Genomic DNA, 6031 nt, shown 5'->3' with positions numbered 1-6031 from the left:
AACCTCACTTTGGAGATAAGCCTCAGACAGAGGAAAGATTTCTAAGAATGCCTGAGAAGTCGAGGAGTGAGGGGTGGCAGCAAGGCCCCCTCCGCCCCTACCCGGAGGAGGAAAGGACATTTGGACCCCTGGTGGTCAGTGTCCACTTGAAGGAGGTGGCGTGTGAAATAGGCCTTGAAGAATGGGACTCAGTGCCTAAAAGTCCCCACTGCCTTTAATTCTTACTTCTTATGTTCCGATGAATTTCACATTTTATATTTTATATCACATTTTATACAGATAGATTCCACTTTTTAAATTGAGATAACTTTGCTTTACAACGTTATGTAAATTTCAGATGTACATCATTATATTTTGATTTCTGTGTAGATTAGATCGTGTTCACCACCCAAAGACTAATTATAGTCCGTCACCATATACATGTGCCTAATCACCCTTTTCGCCCTCCTCCCTCCCCCTTTCTCCTCTGGTAACCGCTAATCCAATCTCTGTCTCTATGTGATTCTTTGTTGTTGTTTTTATCTTCTATTTATGAGTGAGATCATACAGTATTTGACTTTCTCCTTCTGATTTATTTCGTTTAGCATAATACCCTTAAGGTCCATCCATGTTGCATCCATGAGGTCCATACCTCAAGGTGAATCCATGCTGCAAATGGTAAGATTTCATCTTTTTTGTGGCTGAGTAGTATTCCATTATGTATATATACCACATCTTCTTTATCCATTCGTCCTTTGATGAACACCTAGGTTGCTTCCAAGTCTTGGCTATTGTGCATAATGCTGCAATGAACATAGGGATGTATGCATCTCTAAACATTGTGTTTTCATGTTCTTTGGACAAATACCCAGCAGTGGAATAGCTGGATCATATGGTAGTTCTAGTCTTAATTTTTTGAGGAATCTCCGTACTGTTTTCCACAGTGGCTGCACCAGTTTACACTCCCACCAGCAGTGTATGAGGGTTCCCTTCTCTCCACATCCTCTCCAACACTTGTTGTTTCCTATCTTGTTAATTATAGCCATTCTGACAGGAGTGAGGCGATATCTCGTCATTTTGATTTTCACTTACCTAATAACTAGTGATGTTGAACTTCTTTTCATGTGCCTGTTGCCATCTATATATCTTCTGTAGAAAAATGTAGATTCAGATCTTTTGCCCATTTTTTAACTGGGTTGTTAGTTTTTAATTGTTGAGATGTATGAGTTCTTTATATATTTTGGATATTAACACTTTATTGGATATATAGTTTGCAAATATCTTCCGTGGATTCCATTTTTAAATAAAATCTTATGCCAAAGCCCAAAATATAAAACCACAAATTGATGTTTTATTGGCATAAATTTATGCTACATCAAATTTACAACATTTGTTAATTAGAGATTCAATCAATTGACATCACAAGGAATATTTTATTTAACAAAAATTTTTGAGAGGCCAGCCCAGTGGTGGAGCGGTTAAGTGCGAATGTTCCACTTTGGCAGCCTGGGGTTCACCGGTTCAGATCCCGAGTGCGGACATGGCACTGCTTGGCCAGCCATGCTGTGGTAGGCATCCCACATATAAAGAGAACGAAGATGGGCATGGATGTTAGCTCAGGACCAGTCTTCCTCAGCAAAAAGAGGAGGATTAGCATCAGATGTTAGCTCAGGGCTAATCTTCCTAAAAAGTAAATAAATAAAAAATTTTGAAATACTGATAATAGCCCTACCAATTGACTTATTTCTACATATTATTTTTAGTTGTAGAGAGTTGAGAAAGGTCTGGCTCTATCAAATAAGTAGTTGAGCATGCTAACAATTTTTAAATAATTCACTTTGCAACTGTGGATGCTCTTTCATCAAATTCATCCAGATTGGGGGTTGGTGAAATCTTTCTGTAAAGAGCTAAGTAGTAAACATTTCAGGCTTTGTGGGTTATACCGTGTCTATTACAACTCCTTTACTCTGCCCTGTGTCTCAAAAGCAGCCACAGACCACATGTAAACAAATAAGCTTGGCTTTGTCCCAGTAAAACTTTATTTATGGGCACAGAAGTTTTCATTTCATACAATTTTCATGTTACAAAATATTCTTCTTTTTATTTCTTTTCAATCATTTAAAATGAAAAGCCACTCATAGCTGACGGGCCCACAAAAGCTGGAGGTGAGTGGGATCCAGCCGGCGGTTTGCTAAGTCCTGATGTAGGTGCTCAGGAGAATAGTGGGACATTTTTCTTCCAAAGTCGAATCACTAACCAAAAAAGCGCTAAATGATTCTTTCAAATCATTAATTAGTAAATATACAATCTGAAGGAAATCAAAGAATGTTTTTCTATTTCTTGTAAAAATATTTTCCTAATATATCTTTGAAACATTTGAATGTCAAGCAATGTCATTTAAAAAAACAAAAGCTTAGATACCCCATTATCCATCTCTGCAAAATAGTTAAGCAAAGTTTTGAAACAAATTTATTTAATTTTGCAGATTGAGTTTAAACTTTTCTTTTTTTTCATTGCCAAATTTTTCTTCAGTTGGAATCATCTTAATGTTGTAACCCTCGTGGCCCGAACTAAATTTCTTCCATTTGTTAGAACTATCAGCAAAACATAAAAACTGAGGTAATCATGTTATATCCAGCAGTATTTAGCTGGGTAGAGCGTCTACGTCAGTAAAAAAATATATTTTATATATATATATACACACACACATATGTAGATTATGACATACATGTCTATAATGATATGTAATACAAACAGTGAATATGTGTTTCATTTAAACACTCCTACCCTATTACATCTTCTCCAGAGACAGATCTCAAGCTTTGTCACAAAAAGGCAAGTCCTTACATAACATCACGAACAATTGTTAGTAAAATTGTCCGTTTCTATAACATTATTCAATCCTGGTTTGAAAGGTCCAAACATAGTGCTTATTCATGCAACTTACCATATTTTACCCCTAGGTGCATGGAATGTAAGCTAACACCATTATCTTAAGCTCCACTAAGAAAGGAAAAACACTGCCAAAGATACAATGCTTTCTTACATCTTATAATTTAATTTTATAATTCTTAGAAGAATTTCTTTGAACTTATTCAAATTTTTTAAAATCACATAACATTCTCTCATAAAATGAAAAATAGAAGTGGAATAAAATTGGTTAAGATGTTTATGAACCTTCACTAGCCGCCCCCGTTGTGCTTCCTGCTGCCCGAGTGGGGACGACTGGCCCTGCAGGGGCGCTGCTCCCCTGTCCTCAGGACTTTCTCATCCACGCCTCCCACTCGGAGCTTCGCGGTGCAAGGGTGGGTGAGGAAACTGCCACGCGGTGGCCACTGGCCACTGGTGATCCTCAAGTGCAAGCCCGCTTCACATCCTTAAGATGGGAATGAATCATGCACCCCAAAGCCCATAAAACACAAGGCGGCCATTTATTTCCTGCCCCTGGGGCTGCTGAGCTGGGGACACAGAAGCTGCGGCAGTTTTTCCAACTTACCTGATGGTGTATTAAAAACTACCTGAATGGAAAGTTTTCTTTTGGGCAGTTGTGAATGTGTCAGGTTTTACATAAGACAAATCTTGCTCACTTGCATCAATATATTTTGCAAAGGAAATAAAACAAAGAAACCCAGAACATGGGCACTCTTCCCCCCACAGAAACACAAAACCCCCCGGTCTCATCCTTTGAACTAAGCCTTCGAGTCAGGGCAGAGCCTCCTGGATCCATCTCTGGGCTCTGTCACCAGACGGTGGCACAAATCACGTTTCCCAAAGACTGCTCATCTTACACACTTTATGTCAAGTGTCCCCAAATAAGAAATGTTTTCCTCTCACCTTTTGTAACTTCTGTTTCTTATGTGTAATAGAGGTAACTTCTACTGTACCTCCCTATGTGGGTATTTTATGTTCTCATTTCATTTATTTTTATCGTTTTTCAGTAACACTCAATTTGCACTGAAATAGTTGAAAAACCTAGTTTCCTATTTACTCTGTTTTATTTTCAAAAGGTATCTTACTTTGGAAGGATCAGCATAAGCCTACTAAGGGCCCAAAAAGGCATTGGGCAGGATAAGCGGGGGCCCAGATAATACAGGTGACGTCGCCCTCTGGACTGGGAGGCGCTGCCTCACCTTTGCCACCCGGTTCACAGGCTCGTCTGCGTGGTGGCACCGGGTGGAATATTGATCGGGAGATTCGCATGGTATCACTTTACAGGCAGCCTAGCCAATCTCTTTGTATATACCACAAAGCTCTTTTTTTAAATTTTTCATTTTTACCAGGTAGTCAATCTAGTTTTTGAGTCATTGTTCCAATTTGCCTGAAAAAAAGGCACTTATAAATAACGAAAGTGAAACACAAGCATGCAAAACTCACAATAACCACAAAAACCACATGCATGCCTTGACAAGATCACGCACCAATAGACACAGTGCTTACAATAAGAGTGAACAGTAACATTGCCAGCTCAGGCCTGGCACTGCTCTAGGTCTCTGCATGTTAGCTCATTCAACCCTCACAACTACTCCATGACAAAGGCATGATTAGCACCCACTTTACAAGTGAAGAAACTGAGGCCCAGAAAGGTGAAGCACGCCTGCACAGAAAGGGAATAACAGCCCCGAACTCACCCAGTGATCTGGACTCAGATTCTAAGGACTCCTGCTGTTTGCGGCCAATCTTGTTCAGTGCTATGGTCACCTTGACAAGCAGCCACATGCAGAGCTACAGACTCCTAAGCATGACTCACACACAGGTGATCTACAGGAACGCACAGAGAGGGCAAGAGAGGCTTTAGTGTGAGGTTGGCCCAGCAGCAGTCTGGTTAGCACATGTGCATTGTGTATATAGCCCGCCTGGGTGTGTGTGACTTTTCCTAATTAAAATACATATTTTTATAAATATATATACACATACTATATATGTGTGTATATTTATCTGTATCTATACTTTTAAATCTTTAAAATTTTCTGAAATCAACATTTATAAAATCTGTTTGATGGATACGTGAATGTTTTCTCTACTATTCTCTGTACTTTTCTGTCTGGTTGAAATATGTTTTTAAATATTTTATAATTTAAAAAGAAGGAAAAAATGAAACCAAATGTTTGCAGAACCTCTGAAACTTCACAAGAGCCGAGGTGCCCCCACCAGGAGCCTAGACTCTGAAGAGCAAATAGGAGTGCATCCAGGCCCCTTTGCCTGGTGGCCTTCCCTCTTCACTTCCTGGTGAGCTCCTCAGCCCCCTCACCTCCTGCAAGGCTCCACCCACTTTCTGTTTCCTCCTTCCTCTTGGCCATTGTCCTCCCAGGAGCTTTGTTTGCTTGCTCACCCTCTGTGCACTCCTTCTGCAACAGGCCTCTGTGTGTCCTTGTCCGGCCTGACAGCAGACACCTATTACATGCATGCTCAGTGAATAAATCAATAAATAACAAATTCAGCAGTCCCAGTCTCAAGCGAGCTCTTTTTGGTTCAGACAAGGTGTCTCTGATTTCCCTTGACTTGCTGCTAAGCTTTCTTCCTACCATCAGGATAAGCGGGCCAGCTGAGGACTGCCTGCAGGAGGCTCCCAGAGCACAAGATGAGGTGGTGGCCGCGCTGCCGCTCAATTCCTGGGGTTTGACTAAGGACCTGCCACCAGCCTGTTCAGCGCCACGAACATGTGTGAGTCAGTGCTCAGCAGGAAGAGAGCAAGACATCTGGACCAAATCAACAAAGGGCACATGACCTCAACCAGGGCAGTGGTAAGGCCGGTGAGGTGCTTAGAAAACATAAGGTTTGAAAGGAAGCCTGCCACTTGAGGGACAAATAGGGTGGTGGGGGGTGAATATGTGCACGCGTGAAGAGGGAAGTTACAGGAATAGGTTGTAGAAGTGAGCGTGGCCAAAAGATACTCCAAGCACCATGAGAGCAGGAGTGGGGAGTGGCCAGGGGTGGGCTGAGAGGAAGCTGGGCCAGGGAGAAAGTAGCCTTCTATGCCAGGCTAGGGATGGTCTGTTCTGGACAGTCCAGACTGTGACAGCCAACATTTGAAAACACAAAGTGTTTCCATGTT

The 6031-nt window shown here is 41.2% G+C and overlaps 1 long non-coding RNA gene across 1 annotated transcript; it reads right to left on the bottom strand.

Moving 5' to 3' along the window:
- Window positions 1–1310: 1310 nt before the first annotated feature.
- LOC139074806 (uncharacterized) lies at window positions 1311–4737 on the bottom strand. The gene is made up of 2 exons (XR_011524614.1): window positions 4608–4737; window positions 1311–1662 (listed from the first exon to the last, which is right to left on the bottom strand). It is a non-coding gene; the product is annotated as an uncharacterized lncRNA (long non-coding RNA).
- Window positions 4738–6031: the final 1294 nt, after the last annotated feature.

Source organism: Equus przewalskii, chromosome 1, assembly GCF_037783145.1.
Source record: "Equus przewalskii isolate Varuska chromosome 1, EquPr2, whole genome shotgun sequence".
NCBI lineage: Eukaryota > Metazoa > Chordata > Mammalia > Perissodactyla > Equidae > Equus > Equus przewalskii.
The sequence above is the reverse complement of the archived record's forward strand: the minus strand, read 5'-3'. Positions and strand labels throughout refer to the sequence as shown.